The sequence below is a fragment of the Geotrypetes seraphini genome, chromosome 12 (genome assembly GCF_902459505.1).
Source record: "Geotrypetes seraphini chromosome 12, aGeoSer1.1, whole genome shotgun sequence".
In the NCBI taxonomy this organism is placed as follows: domain Eukaryota; kingdom Metazoa; phylum Chordata; class Amphibia; order Gymnophiona; family Dermophiidae; genus Geotrypetes; species Geotrypetes seraphini.
In genome coordinates this window covers 49,408,225-49,433,085 of record NC_047095.1, presented here as the reverse complement: position 1 = coordinate 49,433,085, position 24,861 = coordinate 49,408,225, and the positions used below count along the sequence as shown (strand labels likewise).

General features: G+C 42.8%; 1 protein-coding gene across 2 annotated transcripts in view; it reads right to left on the bottom strand.

Annotated features, from left to right (window-relative positions):
* Positions 1–24,566, bottom strand: part of KANK4 (KN motif and ankyrin repeat domains 4) — a 104,922-nt gene extending 80,356 nt beyond the window's left edge. For both annotated transcript variants that reach the window (XM_033917090.1, XM_033917089.1), the window contains exon 1: positions 24,209–24,566. The gene's annotated coding sequence lies outside the window, so the exon portion shown is untranslated. The remainder of the gene's footprint in view (positions 1–24,208) is intronic.
* Positions 24,567–24,861: the final 295 nt, after the last annotated feature.

Here is a 24,861-nt window from a genome sequence, read left to right as displayed (position 1 = left end):
ATCTAGTTAAAAAAAAAAAAAAAAAGGATGAAAAAAAAGAACCTTCTAGAAAAATCCTCTTTCGGTCCTGAAAGTTGCCCCTTTTTTTATCACTATGTGCCAGAATCACTATAAGCTGCTCAAAATAAATTGAAAATGGATTGCCTGCTGCAATCCCTTCTTTCTGGGTCTGAGTACTGTCTTTTATTGTGTCAAAGAAACAGTGATTCTAATTGGCTAGAGTCACAGACAGGAAGTTCAGGCTCAGTGGCCAATCGGTTGATTCTGCATAACATTCCACAGCATCTTTTTTTTTTTAAATGCCAAATTTCCTGTCAGTGCCTGAGCCAAACAGCACTCAAGCACTGACAGGAAAGTTGAGATTTACCCCCCTTTTGAGTTACATGCTATTAGATTTAGGTGCCATGCCTATTAGAATAGTGTGCAAATCCTAATTATTGCCGTTTAAATGGCACATCTCAGGACCGTGCCCAAATTATGGTGCACGAATTTGGGCAATCTTTATAGAATCAAGGGGATAGTTCCGGAATTTAGGTGCTACAATTACAGCAGCTGTATGGCTGGCATAAGTACTCACGGCTGATTGATAGGCCCATATTGAGCCTGTAATGCTAACATTCTATAAAGGAAAGTAGCACTTACATATGTACGTGTGCTGGTGTACAATTGCTGCCTCTTCAAAGTTAGCTTGTAAACTTTATTATTTATATCCCGCCTTTATCCAAAAATGATAAAGCGGAATTAGAAAAGGTTCCGAGAAGAGCAACCACAATGATAAAGGGGATGGAACTCCTCTCGTATGAGGAAAAACTAAAGAGTTTAGGGCTGTACAGGTTGGAAAAGAGACGGCTGAGGGGAGATATGATTGAAGTCTACAGAATCCTGAGTTGCGTAGAACGGGTACAAGTGGATCGATGTTTTGACTCCGTCAAAAAATGACAAGGACTAGGGAACTCTCAAAGTTACAGGGAGATACTTTTAAAACCAATAGGAGAAAATATTTTTTTCATTCAGAGAATAGTTAAGCTCTGGAATGTATTGCCAGTGGAGGTGCTTACAGCGGTTAGTGTAGCTGGATTTTAAAAAACGGGTTGGACAGGTTCCTGGAGGAAGAGTCCAAACACTGCTATTAAGACAGACATGGGGGAAGCCACTTCTTGCCCTGGATTGGGTAGTATGGAATGTGCTAATATTTCGGTTTCTGCCAGGTGCTTGTGACCTGGACTGGACACTGCTGGAAACAGGAACTAGGCTAGAATCAGAAACAAACAGTATCTAAATAAAACAGAAGCGTACAGCCAAAGAAACAAGTACAACGAAGGTCCAAAGAAGCAGCTTTCCAAAGACTGCTCCACACGCTGCCCTGAGCAGATGACACTTTTAACGTTCTTTTAAAGGTTGAGGTTTTTTGCCACTAAAGTAGGTTACATTTTGCCATCAATGTGCATTAATTTTGTCAATAACCTTACTGTGATTTAGCAAATGGGCCCCTAATCCCTGTATGTTACAAGGAAACAGCATGAAATAAAAACAAAATTAAATGAAACAGAAAGAGCAACTGAAATGAGAATATTCTCCCTGTCCATTGGTCTCTCAATTAATATTTTATATTGGGATTTGATATACCACTAAGATGTAGTAAGCACTTTACAATCAGGTACTCAAGCATTTTCCATATCTGTCTCGGCAAGCTCACAGTCTGTCTAATGAACCTGGGGCAGTGGAGGTTAAGTAAATTTCCCAGGGTCACAAGGAGCAGAACAGGGTTTGAACTCTACCACTCCAGCTCTAACTACCACACTACACTGTGCCATGAAGGTATACATCACACAAATGCCGGCCTCCATAAGAAATTTGCAACTTGATATTAGTGTACAGAGGATTACCTTAACCCAGTGTCCCGCAAACTTTCTCGAGCCACAGCACAGAAAAGGTAGTGCCTGCGGCTCGAGGCACCTGGAAGTGCGCGGATATCGCAATGATGACATCACGCACATGCGTGACATCATCATGCCGATATCCGCGTGTGTGTGAAGGCCCTCCAGGCAGGCCCTGAGACACCGGTGGGGGGGGCAGAAGGGAAGAGTGTCAGAGAGAAAGATAGGTGCTGGCGCCCACTGACGAGGCATGTCCTGTAGGCAGTCAGCTGGCGCCGGCGCCTCTCCTCCCCCCCAGTGTACCGCGGCACACCTGAAATCTCAGGAGGCACACAGTTTGAGATATACTGCCTTAACCTTTAAATACGTTTCTAATTTTATCTCCTATTTCCCACCAAACTTTGCAGTTTAACTTACCCCTGAAAATTTAGTTAAATTTAAGAGCCTGTAAATTGTGGGGTTGTGGTGTTGGCTGTCTTGGGTCATAGTCCTCCTTCTGGTCCTTTGGATTTTTCCGCATCATTTCCGATCTGTCTGGTCACTTTGATCCTTTCCAGTCACTCTGGTCGTCTTTGAACACTTTAGCCCTGTGACCATGCTGTGGTCACCTCTGAACACGTTAACCCTTTGATCACACTCTGGTCACCTCTGAATGCTTTAACACTCACTCCCCAGGTCTAAAACCCCTGGTGTCCTAGTCTTGACTCCCTTTCTTGCTCAGGGTGAACCTTTGTCCACCCCCCCCCCCCAACCCCCTCTTTGGGAGAGGTCAGGGAATTTCTTTCTCCTTTCTTATGCCCTAGGACTCAACTTCTATTTTCAGTCTCTTTCTATCTTCTTCTGGAAGCCTTTCCATTCATACAAATCCAGCTATATTTCCCATATGCAAATTAGTCTCGATCAGTGTCTCTGTGGGGCCTGTTCCCAGTCTTTAGACTAGAGAGTTGCGCGGGGACAGAAATCCCACCCATCCCCGCCCGTCCCCACCAGGATCCTCTCCGTCCCCACCCGTCCCCACCAGGATCCTCTCTGTCCCCACCCGTCCCCATCAGGATCCTCTCTGTCCCCACCCATCCCCACAAGGAATTACCTCCATCCCCACCCATCCCCATAAAAAGCAGCAATTACTTCTGACAGGATCATCAATTCCACAGTTTCTTTTGTGTTTGCGCTGCTGTTTTCCTTGTGGAATCTCTTTGGTGGAACCCTTTTTTTGTTTTCTGTTCAGGTAATTAACTTATAAACCCCCTCTTTTACTAAGGCTGACGTGTCCATTATATTATATGGATGAACCCTGCTTCCAAAACCTTCCATCCCTGTGGGAGTCCCATTGGCTAGAGGGGGGTCCCTGTGGGAGTCCCGTGGGCCAGAGAGGGGTCCCCGTGGGAGTCCCGTGGGATAGGGGGGATTCCCGCGATCCCCGTTCCCGTGCAGACCTCTACTTTAGACCCAGGTTGATTTACGATATTAGTTTTCCAATAGTGGTGCCTTCTTCTCTTATTCCTGGTGACGGGATGTACATCTTGTCATAGGGGTCGATATTTAGAATTTTTGTAAAGTTTGTTCATTTGGTTTTTTTAATTGTGAGCTCTACAAGGACAATATCTCTACTGTGACTTCCCTTACTACATTCAGTGGAGAACTGCTCAATCAAAGAACCTTTCTGTAACCTGGACATGCCATATACCAGGTCTTAATACAGATGTCCATCTTATGGACATGGACAACCCCTTTTGCAATCAGAGATGGACATCCATCTTTTGGTCCCTCCCTAGTGCTGCTCAGAATATGGCCAGACCATGCCACCTTGCCATATGAATATACTGTAGTTTTAGACATTTGTTTTCTGGCTTCATAAAATTGGTATTTGTTGGGGGGGTTTCCGCTTATCAACAATGTATTTAAGCAGCAATATGGCAGAATATTTTCCTTTTTAAAAAGTAAAAGTCCCACGCACTCTCAGTGAAGATTCAGCGCTCAAAGAAACCCATATGATTCTCATTTTCTTCCTGCTCCACTCAGAGGTAAGGCTCATCCTTTGATAATTCCCACTTAGGTGGAGGCCTTCCCGGAGTAACGGGCCTTTTTGCTGAAGTGGCCACAGCAGTTTCTGAGCTGGAAGGTGGTGCTCCAGATGACAGAGTTTTTTTGGTATTTGAATCTTCATGCAATATGGGTGTGCAAACAACCAGTTTTCAGGTGTCCAAACTGCAAACAGAGCTTCTAAAATAAGTACTTTAAGACCTCACCCCTAGTAAATTTTCAAAGAAGCCAATTTAGAAGCCAAGCTTTCAAAATTAAGAACATAAATCATTTATATCAACCTCTTAGAGTAAACCCATGCAGCCATACAAGTTTCAAATTTTGGTCCAATGAAAATTCAGTTTAATCAGCGTTATAAATCCTATATACTGTATATGAATGAAATATTAAAGTCCAATTTACTGCACCTGAGGGCTTTGTTTTCACAAAAAGCAGAAAGTAATATGGTTGCCTGATTTTTCCACTTGAATATATGTCAAACTAATGATCAACAAGCAAGTTGCAGGAGATCCCTTTTATTGGTTTTAAACTATCAGTGCATATAAGACATTTGATTAGAATTAACTTTGACTTGATACCCCAAGCCAGACCTTGCAGAGCCAATGGCCACATGTATGCAGACCGCAGATCACAGCCCCATGACCACTCCAAGCACCCCCTCACTGTCTGCACCCCGGGTGGACCACTCCCACCCCTACACCCCTAGTACACTAGAGCTTAGTGCATCTTTAATTGAGTCATTCCCATATGCTAAGGCCATTTTTATCACCAGGGTAAAATGGCCGCTTTTTAAAATTTGTTTTTATTATTCAAATAGATTTTATTGAGTTCAACAAAGCCATCAAACAAGAAACCAATCAAATACAAACAAGCTCAGCATTTTTGGATAACAAAACCCGTCCCTACAGATAAGAAAGCCCACCTATCCCAACACAACCCACCCTAAAATAAATAACCCCCCCCCCCAGGATCCTCCTTCCAAGTACAACACAGCCAAAGAAAATAAAATTTGTTTTTATTAATAGCTGCAAGCTAATTTTGCCATAAGTACACGAGCCCTTCTGCCACCCATTATATAGATGGCAAGGGCTCACACACTAACCACCCGCTAATTGGTGAGCGCACGACAATGTAGCTGCATTAACCAGTTACTACAGAACATAACCACTGTCTACCCCAGACCCACATCAGTGCTAAAAAACAAATTAGGCGGCCTTTTTACGAAGCTGCGGTAACGATTCTCTCGCAGCAAATGCAATGCAGTTGAGTTACCCCCTCCTTATGTTTTTTCCCTGGATGGCTCTCTTTTCTTTTTCCTAAACATTAACTATGTAACTTTTCCCCTTTATCCTCTCGTATTTTTTGTTTTCTTTGTTCATGTGTCTGTTTTTTATACCCCCATTTACTAAATTTTAATTTATATGTTTATTAGTAAGTTTATTATAACTTATTATAATTCGCTTAGTAAATCATGGATAAGCCATTCATCAAATTTATAAATAAACTTGAAACTTGAAACATAGGAATTGAATGGGCTTTAGTGCATTTGCCACGGAGGGAATTGCTTTGAAAAAGGGGCTCATGCAAAAAAATTAACAGGGGACCCTTGAGCATGACCTATAAGCCCTTTTTGCTACAGTAAGCACGTGTTAGTGTTTACTGCAGCTTAGTAAAAGGACCCCAAAATATGAAAAGAAGGTGTCTGGAAAACAAAACATCTACTGCAGGTCATGTTTTTTTCCCCAATTCTCTATTTTTCAAATATAATGTTTTAAAGATTTATCGGCCTAAAGCACTCAAGAATGTGTACGGGTCATGTTCCTAAAATGTTACTGATGCATGGAAAGATTTGAAACTCTGGTAGAAAGAAGAATTCTAAATTCCTAGACCATCTGGATTTCATTGAAGCTGTTCTTTTTGAAAATCAAGGGCAAGAGTTGACAGGAGCTGAGCGACTCGTTTGGCAGATCAGATGCACTGGATCTGGGGGGGTGGGAGGAAACCTCTGCTGTTGGAACACTGGGGATAAGGTCTCAAATGCAAGTTCCAGGGAAGGACGGCTCTGCTGAGAGGGTCTGTGAGTTACATCAAGAACTGAGGTTTTAATTAGCTGAATTAAAGTGAGATGGCAATCAGGGCTAGGTTGGAAACAAGTGGGAAGCAAAAGCACAGATTGTTAGATAAGCTGTATTTATGAGATGGATGCAATTAGAGCAAACTCTGAATTACTTAGGATCTTACCCAACAAGTTACTTTTCCCATGGACACAAATTTGGAGAAACAATTTAGTGCTCTAGGCTCCTGAAGTAGGGCCGATGTTAGATATGCTGGGGCCCAGGGCAAAAATTAAGCAGGGGGCCCCCAATTCCTCTCCTCCCTGCCCCCTCTCCCAATTTTCCCACCCACTAAATGCCCTCCCATCCAGCATCTCTCCCTTCCTCGTCCTTCCTTGTCTCCATTCCTACCTCACCTCTACCCCCAGGTCAACCCTTCTACCCCCAGGTCCATCTATCATCCCTCCCTCCTTTTAAAAATCAGTTGTTCCAGGGGGATCCCATGGGCCGAAATGTTCTTCTCCTCTCTACCCCATTCTGAAGTCCTAGGGTTACCAAACGACCGAGAAAACCCAGACATGTCTGGGCTGCCGGACAGACTTTCCAAAACCCAACATTTGTCTTGGTTTTGGAAAGCCCCGACAAGCTCTGCCTGCACAGCTGCGCATGCTCCAGGCCCTCCAGACACATCTGGAGCTTGTCCGGAAGAAAAGATGAGATTTTTTTAGGGGCGGGGCAGGGCATGGGGCAGAACGGAGCGGGACTGGAGATGGAATGGGGTGGGGATGGGCTGGGCTGGGTGGAATGGGTGGGGCTAGAGGTGGAATGGGGTGGGGTCAGGTGTCCAGGGTTTCCCAGAGAAAAATATAGTAGCCCTACGAAGCCCCCTCCCCTCCCCTCCCCCCACTTTTAAAATGCAAAGAGTTCTGTAAAGAGCGCTCATCCTGGAACACCCTCTGCAGCAGTGGTTCCCAACCCTGTCCTGGAGGCTCACCAGCCAGTCGGTTTTGTGGGATAGCCCTAATGAATATGCATGGGGCAGATTTGCATGCCTGTCACCTCCATTATATGTAAATCTCTCTCATGCATATTCATTAGGGCTATCCCAAAAACCCGACTGGCTGGTGGTCCTCCAGGACATGGTTGGGAACCACTATAGAATGGCGCTGAGTGCTGATTTTTCCTAGCACCTACTTTTCAATGCCATTTACTGAATCTGGCCATAGTACATAAGGAAATGACACTTATTTGAAATGACTACCCATCCCTAATATACACTGAGATTCAACATGGCACCTCTGGTCCCCTAGAGGTAGTTTTATGGGGCTACTGCTAGGGGTCAAGCTCCCAAATAAGGGCACATACCCTTTATTAAGCAGTTTAATCCTTGGTAGTACTGTGAAGCAATCACTAGGGGTTTGAAGGTGCCATTTTGGATCCAGAACACATGGGGCAAAAGAAACTGGGTTCCATATCATACTAAGAGCTAAGATTGAGATCAGGGGAGGGGGGGGTTTGCCTATCAGAGGGCCATGATTGTCATGGGAGGGAGTCACAAGGATTGAGGGGTTCTAAGCCGTCAGAAGCAGTGATTTTAATAAGTTTTCAAAGTTGCTGCCATTGCTGAATGTGCTGGCAAATAACTGTTCATTTACCAGCATCCATCTAGATATTTTTTTTTTTTAAAAAGGCTCCACATTCAGCAGACATGCCTTGACCTGGATGTCTCAAATCCTCCCTCGACATGATATATGAAATGGGGCTTATATGTATTTTACAAAAGGCTCTGTGTTCAATGGGCCTTTTGTAAAATAATCAGGAGATTTATGAATGTCCCATTTCCAGCCTAGAAGTGCGGATGCCAGTTGGGGGGCGGGGCAGGGCATGACAGAGGCGGAACTGGGTGGTCCTGGGGGGCGTGGCCATGGGTCCAGATTGAGGTGCCTAAGGTCATTTCCGGCATTAGCCATGCCTACTTCGGCCTTAGACATTCTAAAGTGCCCCTGTAAATGTGGTCTAGGCTCTAGTTATGTAGGCACCTCTAGGCGTCTACATTTTTTTTTTAATTTATTTATTTATTTCTAATTATACATCAATTTTTACAAGAATACATCTTGCTCCATTAAACACAAGGAGGAAAAAAAAACCACAAGTCAAATCAAGGTATTAAATTCAATCTTACAATATCAATCATTCTTAATCCCTTTCTTAGACCACTATATTGGTGGAATGGTCAAGCAGTTAAATAATGTGAGAGAATAAAAAAGGAAATTAGTTAATCAAAAAAGGCTTAATGTATCTAAACAACTGCTTTACTTCCATTATCCCTCTATCAACATTCCTTGACGATCTTTTTAACATCTAAAAACTCCCTCAGATGATTTGGAGAGAAAAAAGTGTATTTGACCCCTAAATACCTAACCAAACATATGCAGGGATAAGCTAAAAGAAACGTTGCTCCTAATTTAATAGTCTCTTGACGCATAGAAAGAAATTATTTCCTCCGGCTCTTGAGTGGTCTTAGCGACATCATTTTTAAAAGGCTTTGCCACTTAAGTTAGGCACCAGTAGAGCTCCTGCCTAACTTAAGGCGCCGTTTATAGACTATAGTCCTGAGGGCCTGATTCTATAAACAGCACTTAATCTGGTAGGTGCCTCTAAAAACACCACTTATCGCATGTCAATCAAATTTAGGCGCAATACAAAGGCAAAGAGCACAACCCCATGTGCGGGATATGAAAACAAAAAAAGAGTGGGGAAGGGACACCATGTCAAATGACTGTGAGAACAATCAATTGATTAAAACATCATATATTAACATAATACATATATCATGTGCATAAAAAGAGGCAGGCATAAAATGGGTTCATAGACAATGGCACGAAAGACAAAAGCGTGCGCCGACAATTGAGTGCAGCGCACGCCGCCCCACCGCTCTAAATTACAGTTTTTAGGGGCTCCGACGGGGGGTTTTGTTGGAGAACCCCCCAGTTTACTTAATAGACATCGCGCCGGCGTTATGGGGGTTTGGGGGGTTGTAACCCTCCACATTTTACTGTAAACTGAACTTTTTCCCTAAAAACAGGGAAAAAGTAAAGTTTTCAGTATACAACCCCCCACGCCCCCCACAACGCCCCCACAATGCGGCGCAATGTCTATTAAGTAAAGTGAGGGGGTTCCCCCCACGCCCCCCCGTCGGAGCCCTAAAAACAGTCATTTAGAGCGGCGCAGCGGCATGCGCTGCGCTCAATTGTCTGGGCGCGCCTTTGTCCCGGCGCGCTTTTGACCTGACACCCATAAAATGATCCTTTTACAAGAACAAACTGGACCCTCAACACAGTCCGTGTTTCGGCAATATAAGAGGTGTATAGAATCGGCTATATCAGGGGTGTATAGAATAGAAGTCCATTAAAACAGAACAGTAAATTTTCAACGCCATTTACTGAATCTGGCCATAATTTGTAAGTTTCATGGCTCCACATCATTCTCTTCTTGGTTGGGCTCAGAACTTTTCAGCGGACCCTCGTACAAAGACCCGGTTGTGCCCTTTCCAATGAGGCCGATTTCTGGATAAATGGGACTATGAGTGGAAAGATGAAATAGACCACTGGTCTCAAACTCAAACCCTTTGCAGGGCCACATTTTGGATTTGTAGGTACTTGGAGGGCCTCAGAAAAAAAAAAAAAAAGTTAATGTCTTATTAAAGAAATGACAATTTTGCACAACATAAAACTCTTTATAGTTTATAAATCTTTCCTTTTAGCTAAGTCTTAATAATAATATTGTAATTTATAGCTAAAGAGATATATGATCAAGAAACTGTTTTATTTTACTTTTGTGATTATGATAAACATACCGAGGGCCTCAAAATAGTACCTAGCGGGCCGCAAGTTTGAGAACACTGAACTAGACACATTCAAACAAGCAGTAAAGGCCCACAGAGAGAGGAAGAAAGGAATGGAAGAGTTGCTCTTCATCAGCCATCTATACTGTTTAATACACTGGACCTGGGGATGAGAAGAGGAATTCATGCAATGTAAGAACCAAACATCATCGGGGTGGTAGTAGAAGCCCCAATGGATTTACATTTCTGATCTTGAAAAGCGGAATGGAGAGAAAGAGATAGAAGGGGTATACAGAGATGCGAAATTACCAAGTTCCAGGCTGGAGATTTTGGGATAATTCTAGATTTCTGAGCACCCCCGGCCCCATCCCAGTGCATTTTGGGACTTGCAGCACTGATTTCAGTTCACTGAATCAAATACAGGCAGTCTCCAAGTTACAGACACCCAACTTAAGTACAACTTGTACTTAAGAATGCGGTCGTGACTTCATTTGATTTCACTGAGCAGTATTTCCTGTGGCATAGACTCTTATACTTCTCCTGTAGCAAATTCAGGAATGATGCATGGCCACATTAAGAACAGTGTATGGTTGTGCATGCTGTACTTTAGAGGGGACCCTGGCAGGGACAGTTGTCCCTTTTGTCAGCTGGGAGCAGAGGTAAGCAGCAAGAATCTTAAAATCAACAAATTCTGAGTTACATACAAATCTGACTTAAAAATAGCTTTAAAAATATAACTTGTTATTAACCCAGGTACTGCCTGCATAGGAATAATCAAGCCATTGTGACATCACTAATGAGGTTGGCTCTTAGGCATTGGTGGAATGAGGCATTATGGCATCACAATATCAGCTCTAGAATGTTGCCACTCCTTAGGATCTTGCCAGGCACTTATGACCTGAGTTTGTCACTGTTGGAAACAGGATACTTGAACTCTTATGTTCTTAAGTGAGTCAAGTACAGGCAGTCCCTGAGTTACAGACGCCCAACTTAAGTACGATTCGTACTTAAGAACACGATTTCATTTGATTTCTCTGAGCAGTATTTCCAGTGGCATAGACTCCTATACTTCTCCTGTAGCAAATTCAGGAATGATGCATGGCTACATTAAGGACAGTGTGTGTGGTTGTGCATGCTGTACCTTAGAGGGGACCCTGGTAGGGACAATTGGCCCTTTTGTCAGCTGGGAGCAGAGGTAAGCAGCAAGAATCTGAAAATCTACACGTTCTGAGTTACATACAAATCCAACTTAAGAACAGTTTTAAAAACGTAACTTGCTCTTAACCCGGGGACTGCCTGTATAGAAATACCATGTTGCTTTGAGATGTTAATTTCAAACAAGAACTGGCTGAAAAGTCTCCAGCCTGAAGCTGATTAGCTTGGCATCTCTGGGACTATATCACCATCTCCCCCAGTCCCTCCTAAAATACTAGGAAGAAAGAAAACCTACTTATCACGCTAAATGTTCCAGGGAATTTTTTTAAGTACAACAGAGGAGCTTCTTGCTGAATTAAAAATAAAAATAAAATGCCTCCTTGCTAAGCTGCAACGTGGGTGGTCAGACACCAGAGTTTATCAGAAACAATAAACCAGCGGCCATCTAACCGCACATGTTCAGTGTTAGCTCTATTTAATTTTACGATGCTCTGTAGATCCTAAAGTGTGTGGGAGGCCATGGGAGGACCCTAAAAAGCCACAGGTAATCAGTGAAACAAACAATTCCATTTATTCAAGTAACATTAGTGGAGCCCGTACAGAGCCAATGCACATAAAATTATGTATCAAGGCTAATAAGATGCAAAAATAAATCAAAGAATTTTTAATTTTGCAGGCTTAGTCAAAACACAGGCTTGATTTATGCAAATAACTTCAGACAATGAAGAACTTAGGGAGAAGGAGGGGGAGTTACAGAATTCAAAATTAGTCCAACATTTACATAATTGGGGGAGGGGGCATATTGCAATTAAAGTATGCAGGAGTATTCAGAGGCAACTTACCACTTGCGCTACGGAATCCTCAAACCTAATACAGTAAAACCTTAGATTGCAAGTACAGTGATGCCTTGGAATCCAAACTTAATCCATTCCAGAACCCCGTTCGAGTTCCAAAGCGTTCGAGTTCCAAGATAGTTTTTCCCATTGGAAATAATAGAAACTGGATTAATCCATTCCTGGGTCCCACAAACTCAAATTTTAACAGGAAATACACTGGATTTTAAGATAAAATATTAAAAAATATTCCAAAGCAGCATTCAGATTCTGGGGCAGAAACACACACTTACAATGTGCAGGGCGTTCGGATTCCAAAGCAGAGTTCGGATTCTGGGGCAAAATTTACAACATAAAAGGTTCGAATTCCAAAGCGTTCGAGTTCTGGGGTGTTTGGATTCCGAGCTACCACTGTAACTTGGTTTGCAAGTGTTTTGCAAGCAAAACATTTTATTAAATTTGAACTTGATAAACAAGCAATGTCTTGCAATACAAGTACATACAGTATACATGTGTCATATCATCACAACTGAGCCAATGGTTCTTCTCTCTCTGACGCTGCGTGAATGTAGTGACTGTTCTAAATGAGCGAGATCTTGCAATGCAAGTACATATAGTATTTTGTATTAAAGTTTTTGGGTTGTGGAACGAATCGTCTGAGTTTCTATTGTTTCTTATAGGGAAATTCGCTTTGATATACGAGTGCTGTGGATTACAAGCAGGCTTCTGCAACGAATTATGCTCGCAAACCAAGGTTTGACTGTATTTGCATCTTGTATCTGTTCCCATAAATATATGCAATCGATTGCACATCTGTGAAATGTATTTAATGCCAGTAGTTTGGTGTCCCAGTGTTTCCCTATATCATCCACTGCATTTATATCACTTATACACTAGACTAAAATCTGCTGACGATGGGTCATTAGCGTCTGATTAGCACCACATAACAGCTGCTGCACAGTTCAACCGCCTGCTGTTATTGCAAAACATCCACAGAAGATTACACACTCTCAGCTTACAGCTGATAAAATGATAAATAAATAAAACCCAGAAATATCTCCAGGATTTCCTTTATCAAGATAAGGTGTAAAGTAAAACTGGAAATGTACACGTGGACCAAATATTCCACTGGAACTATTAAAGAAACTGAAGCCAATGCCCTCTAATGCCTGTGGGAGCTAAATCAATTTTGTTCATCAACCTTTACCTTATCTCAGGATCTGTTTAAACCTCAGAGGTTGTGCTACTGTCCCTTTAAAAGATCAGGACATCTCAAGTTCCACTACATAAGAACATAAGCATTGCCTCTGCTGGGTCAGACCAGAGGTCCATCATGTCCAGCAGTCCGCTCACGCGGCGACCCATCAGGTCCAGGACCTGTATAGTAATCCTCTATCTATACCCTCCTATCCGTTTTTCCTTCAGGTCCTCTTCTCCCTCGAAAAGAGGAGATTGAGAGGGGACATGATCAAAACATTCAAGGTACTGAAGGGAATAGACTTAGTAGATAAGGACAGGTTGTTCACCCTCTCCAAGGTAGGGAGAACGAGAGGGAACTCTCTAAAGTTGAAAGGGGATAGATTCCGTACAAATGTAAGGAAGTTCTTCTTCACCCAGAGAGTGGTAGAAAACTGGAAAGCTCTTCCGGAGTCTGTCATAGGGGAAAACACCCTCCAAGGATTCAAGACAAAGTTAGACAAGTTTCTGCTGAACAAGAACGTGCGCTGGTAGGGCTAGTCTCAGTTAGGGTGCTGGTCTTAGACCAGAGGGCCGCCGCGTGAGCGGACTGCTGGGCATGATGGACCACTGGTCTGACTCAGCAGCGGCAATTCTTATGTTCTTAATACTGTACTCTGTCCTACCACGTCCTCTGGAAGCGCATTCCAGGTGTCCACCACCCTCTGGGTGAAGAAGAACTTCCTAGCATTGGTTCTGAATCTGTCTCCTCTCCACTTTCTCTATGCCCTTCATGGAGAAAGTATTGTACTAGCCCATATAGAACTTTTTCTAAAATATATTGAAGCATAGGTGGCAGAATGGGGGAAGGCCACAGTGGCCATGGCCTTCCCAAAAATTGGCAGTCAGTTATGGCTCTACTTCCCCCCCCCCCCACCTTCTCCCAGCTGCTGTAATTTTAAATGTGGGCAGCTGCTGCACAGCGTCACTGTAGAATGAAGACTTTCGGGGCAGGCCTGCTCATTGATGCTGCGTGGCGACTGCCCGAAGATTTAAAATTACAGCAACAAGGAAGATAGGCGGGGGAGTCGTCGTGCCGCAGGATCCTGCTGGGGCTAGGGTGGACCTTTTGGACCCCCAAACAAAAAAGCATTTATATACTGGTTACCAGGAGTGTAGCCGGTATTCAGTAGGTGGACTAGGAGGCCAAGCATTTCTTCTTCTCATTGCGCCCCCCCCCCCCTCCGCCAGCCAGGCATCTGGCGTTTCAATTTTGAAGGGAGCCCGAGCCCAAAGTGGTGCCACCCCATGGCTACACCCTTGCTTGTTACATGTGGCAGACAAATCCGTTTTGATTATTTACACTTGGACGACCTGTCTTTTAGGTTGCCCAAGTACCAATTTTGGCGGGTTTTTAGATGTATTTCCGTTTCGATTATGAACCTCTTGGTGTATTGTGGACTATTCAGAGTTAATTGATTTTTTTTATAACATTTTCAGAATTAATGTGTTTTGCCTGTTTTCCCTTTTCATTGAAAAAATTATTTGATGTAATTATAAAAGCATATAAATAATTTTTTTAAATGGTGCACTACTACTCTTAATTAATCATCTGTACCTGCGAACAGGGAAGACCAGAAGTCTTGAGAGTTGGGTTCTCGAAAGCCCATAACTAGTCCCTATTTCTGTTTCTCCATTACTGCCAATAATAACTGCTGCCCCAAGCGCCAACTGAAAATATCTTTGAGAATATTTATGAGAATATTATTGGGATCATATTTTAAATTTATTATAATGAAGAATGTATTTAATGGCGCGAGCTATGGGTGGGGGTCTGTTCTTTTATTAATGTGCCCACCCCCTTTTACAAAACCGCGAAAGTAGTTTTTCGCACAGGCCGGCACGCTCAATGCTCTGCTGCTCCTGACACTCATAGAGTTCCTAAGAGCGTCAGGAGCAGCGCAAAGCATTCATCACGCCGGCCTGTACTTAAACCTACTTTCACAGTTTTGAAAAAGAGTGTGGGGGGGGGGTAGTTCTTTTCAGGGGTTTAATTGATCTTTTTATTATAATGTACACTGCTGAATGAGCTTGATCTTAAAAGCGATACATTAATTATCGGTCTGCTGCCTATAGATTCTGTTTGCTACATAGTTTCTGAATAGCATAGTTGCAGGTTTTTCTGTTGTTTCATATTATCTGGCAGTGGAGGGATTTTGTGTTGCTGTTACTGAGGTGGCACTTGAATTTAAATATATATTTGTTTTGTTGTCTGACAAGTGAGAAATCTGGGACTGATGTGTGTGTTTGTTTATTTATTTATTTAAAATATTTATTAAGGATGAGTCCCCTTTATTTGACCATTCTAAATTACGAGATGCTTGGTCTCGTGACCTGGCTGTTGAGATGCCCACTGATGTTCTTTTGCAGGCTGTCCGTCGACTTCCTGCCTTTCGTAAATACACCACCTTTTGGGAACAACATTTTAAGTTGATTTTTCGTTTGTATATTTCTCCTAAGAGGGCCTATTTGTCGCACTTCCGTGAGACTGCTGCTTGTCCTCGCTGTCAGGCTCCGGAAGGGGGCTTGGGACACATGTTCTGGTCTTGCCCCAATGTTCAAACCTTCTGGACTGCAATTTTTGTTTTTGTGGAGCATATTTGGAACATTACTATTCGACGTTCCCCCTTGCTCTTATTTAGAACTGTTCCTCACTACTTCCCTCGGACGAAGGGAGCTGCAGCTTTTCTCAAGTGGACTATCCTGATTGCTCTGAAATGCATTTTGTTAAAATGGCTTGAGGCTGAGGCTCCGGATTATTCTCTTTGGCGTTGCCGTATGATTACTCTCCTACTGTGGGAAAGGAGGGACGTGACGGATCTTTCTTCTCTCCCAGGCCGCATCTTTCAGAGTACCTGGGAACCTTTTTGGACAACATTGACCCCTTTGACTCGCAGCCAGGTGCTTAATTGTTAATTTTGTTTTGTGACTCACTTTGTATAAAATGGCAAACCTATTTTTTGTTGTATTCTTGGTACTATATATTTGGATGGAGGACCGGGGTGGGGGTGGGGGGTTGCTTGGGATGGTTTGGGGTGGGGAGGGGATGTTATTTTCAAACTTGTTGAGCTGCTTTGTATTTGTTACCTCTGATTTGTTGCCATTTTGTTTGCTCAATAAAATATATTTGACTATAAAATATTTATTAACCGCCTATAAACCTAGGCGGCTTACCATAAAAACCATCCAAAATCATTAAAACACACAAAAACAATACAATAAATATACATATTTATCAAATAAACCAAATAAAATCATCCCAAATACAAAACAAATACTGATTTTCAATTAAATGCCTGAACAAAGAAGTGGGTTTTTAACAACTTTCTAAATCCCAGTATATTATCACTAAAACGTAAAATCCCTGACAAACCATTCCACATAGCAGGGCCAGTCACTGAAAAAGAGGATTTTGATGTATCCACATAGTGTATCTCAGATCTCAATACAGGTCGTGGCCTATACAATGACAAAATACCACTGAAATAACTTGGCATTTTATTATGTATTCCCTGATGAATCAATTTCAAAATCTTATATTAGATATAAAAGTATACGGGGAGCCAATGAAGCTTCTTTAAAATAGGCGATATGTGAGCAAACCGCAAAGCTCCCATCAACATCCGAGCAGCAGAATTTTGTACAACATGTAATGCCTGTCCCTGGGTTGCTGCAATGCTCTTCGATATGAGAGAGGCAAATTCGTACAAAATTATTAGTCAAACAATTAAATATTTAGGCACAGTTTGTTCAGCTGTGAATTTTAGTGTTCAGTGAATCACACAGATGAATACTGTCTGTCAGGTGTATCGCAACAGAGGAAAGGTTGAGGGGTAGGCAATTCCGGTCCTCAAGAGCCACAGGCAGGTCAGGTTTTCAGGATATCCACAATGAATATATATATGAGATGGATTTGCATGCACTGCCTCCATGTGGATATCCTGAAAACCTGACTTGCCGGTGGCTCTCGAGGACCGGAATTGCCTAACCCTGATAGTAAATGGATATGAGTATAGAGAAACCAAGCCATTGTGATATCACTGATGAGGTTGGCTCTTAGCATTGGTGGAATGAGGCATTATGACATCACAATACGAGGGGCTGCTGAAAAGTTCTCAGCTCAACCAGGAAGAAAATGATGTGGAGCCAGGAAAATTACAAATTATGCCAAACTTTTCTTGACACTTTTCCTTTCAATGAGGCAAATGCATCTAGTACAGGGGTGGGCAATTCCGGTCCTCGAGAGCAACAGGCAGGTCAGGTTTTCAGGATATCCACAATGAATTTGCATGCACTGCCTCCCTGAGATGCAGGAAATTCTTTTTCACTGAAAGGGTGGTTGATCGCTGGAATAGTCTTCCACTTCAGGTTATTGAGGCCAGCAGCGTGCCTGATTTTAAGGCCAAATGGGATAGATACGTGGGATCTATTCACAGAGAAAGGTAGGGGAGGGCCATTGGGGTGGGCAGACTAGATGGGCCGTGGCCCTTATCTGCCGTCTATTTCTATGTTTCTATTGCATATCCTGAAAACCTGACCTGCCTGTGGCTCTGGAGGATCGGAATTGCCTACCCCTGCTCTAGACTGACTCCATCCTATTTATATCTTTTTGAAGGTGCAATCTTCAGAACTGTACACAATATTCTACATGAGGTCTCACCAGAGTCTTATATGGGGGCATCAATACTTTCTTTTTCCTACTGGCCATACCTCTTCCTAAGCACCCTAGCTGTCACCTTTTCAACCTGTTTGGCCACCTTAAGATCATCACGTACAATCACACCCAAGTCCCACTCTTCTATCATGCACATAAGTTCTTCGCCCCCTAAACTGTACCATTCCCTCGGGTTTTTGCAGCCCAAATGCATGACCTTGCATTTCTTAGCATTAAATCTTAGCTGCCAAATTTCGGACCATACCTCAAGCTTCACTAGGTCCTTCTTCATCTTATCCATACCATCAGGGGTGTCTACTCTATTGCAGATTTTGGTATCATCCACAAAGTGGCAAATCTTAGCAGACAGACCTTCAGCAATGTCGCTTACAAAAATGTTAAAAAGAACTGGTCCAGGAGACGAGAGAGTTGCAGAAAGATAGGAAAACATTTGATGGCACTTGTTAAAGCGTCTTGAAAGGAAAGGGAATGGGACTTGATTACCACCTTTTTGTGGTTACACATTCAAAGTGGTTTACATATATACAGGTACTTAAGAAGTTAAGTGTTACACAGGCCCATTGAGCCCAACTTCCTGTCTCTAGTGGCCAATTTACATAATTTAGAAGCACCTATCAGCTCATAATGGTGAAATCCATTTATTGTTGCTCATTCCCAGAAGTGAGAGGCATTGAACCCCAAGTTTATCTGGCTCATAGTTCTAAATAGACGTCCTTGAGAACCTTACATAACTTTACATAAACTCACTTATACTACTAGTCAGGATTACATATTTTGGCAACCAATTCAACAGCTTAACTGTGCATTGAGTGGAAAACTACATTCTTAAGATTTGTTTTGAAATTTGTTTCTAGTTAGGGTAATGGAATGTCCCTTAATTCTAATAGTATTTGAAAACTGTAAACAGCTGTGGCATCTCACTCACGCTCCCTTTTATCAAGCTGCGGTAGAACGTTTTAACGTGGGCCGACGAGGTAAATGCTCCAACGCTCATTCAATTCCTATGAGCTTCGGAGCATTTACCTTGCTGGCCCGTGCTAAAATGCTCTACCGCAGCTTGATAAAAGAGGACCTCAAGTGTTCATAGACCTCTAATCATATCCTTTCTCAACTGTTTCTTCTCCAAGCTAAAGAGCCCTAATCCTTTAAGCCTTTCTTCATAAGGAAGATATGTCTTACTCTTTATCACTTTTAATGATCTTTTTTATACCTAGTTCTCCTTTTGGAAATGAGAATTGTCCACAATATTCACAACAGAATTATGGTATTATAATATTCTGTTTTATTCTCTATTCCTTCCTAATTCCTAACTTTGTATTTGTTTTGAAAGCCACCGCACACTTAGCAAAAGATAACGGGATTATTAGGGAATAATAAGGTATTTAAATTAGTGTAGGGCCCGTAAGCAGCTTTTATTGCATCTATTTAATTTATATCTCTTTTTAAATATAGGTTTGGTTTCCATGCACATCTGGGGGGGAGGGGGAGAGGGGATTATTTCATAGCAATATATAGGAAAATGTTTACATCATTGATTTGTAAGGGTTGGGGGGAAAATGGTGACTTTAAATTCTGTAAGTTAAAGGTGCTTCTTTCTGTTTTGATATGTTTTCAGATGTTTATACAGCATTTGTATTGCACTGTTCATATTGGAACATTAATAAAGATTTTGAAAAAAAAAAATAAAAAAGATAACATAACACAAATCTTTATTTATATACCGCAAAAGCCTTTCCGTTCCAGGCAGTTTACAAAAGAGGTAAGGCCAAGTATAGACAGCGAACTACAACGTAAGTATGCAGGCTGAGAGCTGGAGAGTTCACAATGTGGTGAGAAAACAAAGAGAAAGGCTTAACAGAGTTAAGGATGACCACTGTCTGTGAGACTTCACCTTCCTGTCCACGGGGACACCACGATCTTTTTCCAGGTGACAGCAACTAATGTGAAAACAAAACTGTCTAACATACAATCCTGTTGTGGTCAACCTAAGGTGCGCTTTGTTTCTGGTTGGCCAGCACAGGATTGCACTGGCAGGTTTTTATTTGATAAGGTGGCACGCAGAAAGCCAGCACATCTCTAGCAGGGCTGCTGTTAGACACGAAGGGGTCCAGGGCAGAAACTGGGGAGGAGCCCCCCAAGCCCACCTGCAAGCTATATTTCCTTCAGCTTGAGACAGGCAGGAGGGGGGTTCCCCTTTTGCATGGGACTCAGAGTATTTGCCCTGTTTACCCACCTAATGTCAGCCCTGATCTCAAATGATGGAACATACTTGTGACTGGATTGGCCTCCGTGAAGACGGGATACTGGGCTACACGGATCATTGGTCTGACCCAGCAAGGCTATTCTTATGCTCTTCTGTGAGCCAAGTATAGGACAATCAAGCCATTGTGACATCATTGACGAGGTTGGCTCTTAGACATTGGTGGAATGAGGCATTATGACATCACAATATCAGCTCTGGAATGTTGTTACTATTTGGGTTTTTCTCAGGTCATTGTGACTCGGATTGGCCTTCGTGAAGAAGTGATACTGGGCTAGATGGACCATTGATCTGACCCAGTAAGGCTATTCTAATGCTCTTCTGTGAGCCAAGTATAGGACAATCAAGCCATTGTGACATCATTGACGAGGTTGGCTCTTAGACATTGGTGGAATGAGGCATTATGACATCACAATATCAGCTCTGGAATGTTGTTACTATTTGGGTTTTTCTCAGGTCATTGTGACTCAGATTGGCCTTCGTGAAGAAGTACCCTCTCAAGTACCTCCATGTCCTTCTTGAGGTACGGCGACCAGAACTGAACACTGTACTCCAGGTGCGGGCGCACCATAGCACGATACAGTGGCAGGATGACTTCCTTTGTCCTGGTCGTGATACCCTTCTTAATGATACCCAACATTCTGTTTGCTTTCCTTGAGGCCGTGGCACACTGCGCCGACGCCTTCAATGTTGTATCTACCATCACTCCCAGGTCTCTTTCAAGGTCGCTCACCCCTAGCGCTGATCCCCCCCCCCCCCATTTTGTAAGTGAACATCGGGGTTTTTTTCCCTATATGCATGACCTTGCATTTCCCTATGTTGAAACTCATTTGCCACTTTTTGGCCCATTTTTCCAGTGTTCCAGTCAGATCTTTTTGGAGATCTTCGCAGTCCTCCATGTTGATCTGACCCAGTAAGGCTATACAGACGACATTCAACTCTTGCACCAAATAGATTCTGAAGACCACAGTCAAATTCAAGAAACAAATGAGAAATTGGAAAAAAAAATCAAACAATGGCTGACAGAAAATGTGCTGGCTTGAAATATAGAAAAATCAAAAGTCATCTTCTTCCCTTGGAAAGAAAGCATATCCACAAAATCATCAATCCAAATGGTCACAAGTATAAAAATTCTAGGTATGATCTTAGCCCAAAAATTATCTTACAGTGAACAAATCAGTTCTGTCGTCAAAAATTGTTTTTACAAGCTTAGAATGATCAGATCTATTGCAAAGGTTCTAGAACCATCTGCATTTCATACACTTCTTCGCTCACTCATTACATCTAAGTTAGATTACTGTAACTCTCTCTCTCTAAACATCACGCAGAAACAAATAAGACGTTTACAACTAATCCAAAATTCATCCATAAAAATGATTACACATGCAAAAAAATTTGATCACGTAACCCCGCTATGACGCAATGCTCATTGGCTCCCTATACAACATCATATAACGGTAACCTATAAAATTCTCTTTCTTTGTTTCAAAATTCACCAGGCCAACCTCCCAGCATTTCTTGATCAATTGCTAACTCTATATATCCCCTTAAGAATTTTGCGATCTGTAGAGCAAAACCTACTCGCAGTGCATTCCCTAAACATAAGTAATATAAGACACAACAAAATATTCACAGTGTATGCCCCTCAGCTATGGAACTCTATGCCCTCCTTTCTCAGAAGCATGCCATCTTTAGACAAATTCAAGAGTTTCCTAAAAACTTTCCTATATAAAGATGCATTCGAAGAGTGAAACTCTATCTGACTCCTTTTTCTTTATCTTATGTTTTCTTAAAGGATAAATGCCTTAAATTTGGATATAAAGAGGCCACGCTTATTTTCCCCTATTCCCTATTGTAGTTTACCATACTTGTCTATTTTCTTATAACCAGGGCAGGATTACAGTAACTCTTTGTTGGGCCCTAGGCAAATAGGTTTGTTGGGGCCCCTCATTGTAATTTAAATATATTTTAAAGCTCCCACATATGGAGCCTTAAGTGATTCTGACTACAGAGAAAAACTGGCAGAGGAGGAAACAACAGATAAGAGGCCTTGCTCGCTGGCTCCGCCTGCTGACTAGAAAGCAGTGCACAGGGAGTGAGGAAGAACAGACAGACCTCTGTGGTGAACAATGGCTCTGCGCCCTCCTGATTCTCTTCTCTGCGGCAGCAGCTAATGTACTAGGGAAAACTCTGCCTCGACTTGCACATTTGAGAGGGCCCCTCCTAAATATTTGGGCCCTAGGCCCATGCCTATTTGCCTATGCTTTAATCTTGCCCTGCTTTTAACCAATGGAGTTCTTTCCCTTTTTTCCTTCTGTATCAAGTTAGTCTATGTCTAAGTTGGTTTAATTTTTAAGCTGTAAAATAATGCCTTTGTTTTTAATATGTACATCTCCTAGAAGTTTTATAGGCAATACTATCGAATTTTAAATAAACCTGAAAGCTATTCCTGGAGTTGTGGGTTCAAACCCATGCTGCTCCTTGTGACCCTGGGCAAGTCACTTAGTCCCCCCATTGCCCCAGGTACATTAGATAGATTGTGAGCCCACCGGGACAGATAGGGAAAAATGCTTGAGTACCTGAATAAATTCATGTAAACTGTTCTGAGCTCCCCTGGGAGAACAGTATAGAAAATAGAATAAAAGAGTGAAAAGCTTCAGCCTCTGATCACCAGAGCTGGTATTGTGACATCACAATGCCTCATTCCACCAATGCCTAAGAGCCAACCTCATCAGTGATGTCACAATGGCTTGATTGTCCTGTACTTGGCTCACCTTTACTACATTTTGATTTCTAGAGTGGTGCAGTGGTTAAAGCTACAGCCTCAGCACCCTGAGGTTGTGGGTTCAAACCCACCCTGCTCCTTGTGACCCTGGGGTTGTCACTTAATCCCCCCATTGCCCCAGGTACATTAGATAGATTGTGAGCCCACCGGGACAGAGAGGGAAAAATGCTTGAGTAACTGAATAAATTCATGTAAACCATTCTGAGCTCTTCTGGGAGAACGGCATAGAAAATTGAATAAGTAAGTAAATAAGGTAAAGGACTGGCAATTTCAAGGTCATATCACAAACTGTGAAGCCTACTTTTCTAGGAAGAACACCCACCATTGGAATGGCATTCCTTTTCCTTGCTTTTTGGTGATTGGTTGTTGCCTGTCACTTGTGAATGAATGAAAAGGAAGTGATGCATTCCCCATTTATTCACATCTGTGCAAAAGGTAAGCCCAGTGGTGCCCAGTTGGTCGGCTTTTGCCAATTTGCTTCACATTTCAAACTACACAGTAGCATAAAGGCATCCTGCTGAGATTCTGTGCTGTGAATTTCACATACAGCAAGAACTCAAACCCACAAACACAATCTGGGAATTGATCAGATTCTGTTACTTCTGTTTTAAATGTTCAAAGTGAAAAAAAATAACAGCACCAGCCTCTCCGTGGAAACAAGACCATCCTAACAAAATTGCAAATATCTGAAACTTTTTGAAACGAGGCTCATCAGATCTGATCGTTGAAATAAATGAGAGAAATTTTACCTTTTGCTTTTTTTTTGTATTCCCCCCCCCTCAGACTATCTAATAGATGGCATGCAGTTTGCAAAGGAAGCTGTCAGCCCAGCAGCTCAGTTGAGGTCCTAAAACCAGGCCATCGGCTTCTGTAATAGAAGCGCAGAATATTCATCCCCCTCGGGGTAACGCTCTGCCCCGTTGTACCACAAAATACATCTCCTCCAGCCTCACTGCCAGATCCCGAAGTGGGAAGAATTTAAGCCATCACAACGCGGGGTTTCGCATTTTACGCTACTAATTTCGAAAAACTCATGTTTTTTGGCACGTTCAAGAGTTAAACAAATATGCTTTCTTTTCTTTTCTTTTTTTTTAATCAACATCAGGAGGACCAAGGAGCCGCTAGTCTCCTGCAACCGATCCGGTTCCGACTGCGATCTACAGGGGGAGGGGAGGGGGCTCTACTCTTGCTGTCCTCCCTTCCCCACCCCACAGTTCTCGGAGGCCAGAACCTCCAACCCTGGACCGGATCCCTGTCTCCCCTTCTTTCCTGGCTATATTTCTTCAGTGAATGGCTTTTGGCAACCCCTCCCTCCAAAAAAAAAAAACCAACACAAAAAGAACTACCTTTGCCTATGAGATTAAAATCCGATCCGCCTGGATCCGACAGCTCTCCCCTGCAGCTGCGGCCAGATGTTACCGGTGCAGAAATCCAGGCTTTCCTTACCTTGGGTAGCAAATGAAGCTTTTCATTCCCTCCCTGCCCGGCTCGTCCGTCTGCGATTCTCTCCCTCCCTCTGTCGCTCTCGTGGGTTTTAATGCATCGCACACACTGTCTGCCAGTGGGATGAGGCTTCAGGCGGAGATGGAGTCTGGCTTTGGGGATTACTTACTAGATTCAAAATTATTAACTTGTTTTTTTGTGTTTTTTTTTTAAATAAACCATTACCGATTGTCTGAATAGTGCTCATTAGCAGATCGGCATAATTCAGCGAGGAATAATTTAAGGGGGGAGGGGAGAGTAAGAAAGAAAGATATAAATGCGGTTCGGAATGGTAGGCACCAAACGACACAGCCCACGACAACCGATACGTTCCGAAAGGAGCGTTTTCAGCCCATCAGCAGCCTAATAACCGAGTTTCCGGGACGAAATGCAGGGCAGGATGAGCTCTTCGTTTGGGTCCTAGCCCTCCCCCCCTTTCCCCCCCTCCTCGAGCTCTGCCAAGTTCACCTCTCAGAAAAGTGCCGGAGTAGCCTAGTGGTTAGTGGTTAGAGCTGACGGTCGCGATACCAGAGAAGCCTGAATTCGGTCACTTCACCCTCCATTACTTCAGCTATAGGCGCACAGCTAGATTTACTAGGCTACCTTATTGTGATTAG